Below are 2,015 nucleotides of genomic sequence, written 5' to 3' on the forward strand. Positions count from 1 at the left end.
CCCCCCCCCCCCCCCCCCCCCCCCCCCCCCCCCCCCCCGCCCCATGCTGACTGGTCACAACTGTCCTTATGATTCTCTGGCGCTTTCTCTACCTTAGGATGAGACTGCTTACCCCCACCCAGAGCTGGGAGGAGGAAAGGGACATGAGAATATCAAATGAGGGGCTACGAGAGAGGACCTTCCAAGCACCGATGGCAGAGCCCAGTTGGAGGGACCCCCAACCACCAAGGAGGGAGCTAAACCAATTCAATAAATAGCATTTCTTCTGGGCTTACTGTGTGCCAGGCCCTGTATTGAATGCTTTACATACATGATCACACTGGATCTTCACATCAAGCCCTAGAGGTAAAACCCATCATTTTTCTCATTTTACAGATGGAAAACCGGGGCTTTGGCAAGTTAAAAGGTTTGCGCAAAGTCACACAACTAGTAAGTGGTAGAGTCGGGATTCAAACCGTCAGCCCGCCTCCAGGCTCTTCCAACCCCGGGCGCGATTGTGTCTCTAGGTACTGTTCAATGTCCAAAGGGAGGAAAGTGTTAAGTTCGGGAGGAGGGGGTTGCTAGGCTGAGCAGCTAGACCTCCCAGGCTCAGAAAGAGTCATCTTCAACTGTCAGTCTGCCTACTGTCTCCCACCTTGGTCTCCCTCAATATGTCTCTTCGAAGAGTGACAGGGATAGTGACCCGAGGGACAAATGCGCGGTCTTTAGCGTGTGATTTGCACGTCCCCCTTCCCCAGGTTCTCAGGCACATGGGTCTCTCCCCTGCTGTGCAGCTGGGACTCGGCTGTCACCCGCAGCCCTCCCAGGACCCGCCGGGAAAGTGCGGCGGACGCCCCAGGCCGAGGACTAGGCGGGTGCGCCCCCCCGCAGCTCTCGCCGCGTCCGTGGGGCGCGCTCAGCGCCGCGAGGCTGCCTGCCCCCCGCCCCCCGAAAGAGCGCCCGCTCCCTGGCGCGGTGTGGCGTCTCTGTCAGCCCAGCCGGATTCTCCCCGCTTCGCTGGAGTGGAAAATAACGGCTTCAAACTTTGCAGAGAGGAGTTGGTGCCAGCACTTTAATTAACAGCCATCTTGGCCTGTGAGCCTGGGCCACTGGCTCCCGCCTCCCCCCCCCCACCACCCCGGGCCCCCCAGGCCCCGCCTCGGCCCCGCCCAGGTCCCCCGAGAGAAACGAACCCCCACCGCGGCGTCCCTTTTCCGTGGGGAAGTCAGGACTTGGCCGATTGGGGGGCGGGCGCTGCCTTGGGGGAAGTCCCCCAGTTTCCTGACTGAGGACCCCCCCAGCCCTCCCACTCCACCCACCCCAAATTCTCTAGAGCTTGGTGGTTGAGGATTCTGGAATTAGATACCTGCGTGCCAGTCCCAGCTGGTGATTTGAGGATGGTCTAACCTGGGCCGCTTCAAGTGTCCCCCTCTGGAAACAGGGTTGTGAGAATTCAATGAGACATGATGTATGTAAAGCACTGGGCTCGGTATCTGGTTATGCACCCAGTAAATGGTGGCTACTATAATTATTTCACCCCCAGGCTAAGAAGTCCTTTCTACCACCCTAGGCCTTGGGTCTCCTCCAGACTTCCTCCTACAGGTTGCTGTGCTTGGAGCTAGGATAGGGATACAATGGCCTATGCATCCAGGTTCAGAGACAAGACTAGATGAATGAAGAAGGACCCCTTGTGTTCTGGCTTTTTGGCCTCTTCCTCAACCACCTGCCAAGGCCAGGCACCCAGGTTTACAGAATCGGGAAGAGGTGAGCCCTGATGGAAGAGGGGGAGAGCAGCACTCTCCCTGGCTGGGATGTTGCCATGCTGGGGGCTGAGGACCCAGCTTTGCTTTCCCTCCTTTCCGCCCCCCTCACTCCTACAGTCCCTATCATTTTGGGGGAGGGGGCTGCTGGGCATTGTGGTGGTGTGTGGAGGGTGCAGTATAATGAGTAAGACTCTTCATTTACACATGGCGGATTTTAGGAAACCAGGTGGCTGCTCCGTGGTATTTTGGGGTTCTTTGAATGAATGTGAGTGG

Source organism: Mirounga leonina, unplaced genomic scaffold (genome assembly GCF_011800145.1).
Source record: "Mirounga leonina isolate KUSES-001 unplaced genomic scaffold, KU_Mleo_1.0 Mir_200, whole genome shotgun sequence".
NCBI classification, from domain to species: Eukaryota; Metazoa; Chordata; class Mammalia; order Carnivora; family Phocidae; genus Mirounga; species Mirounga leonina.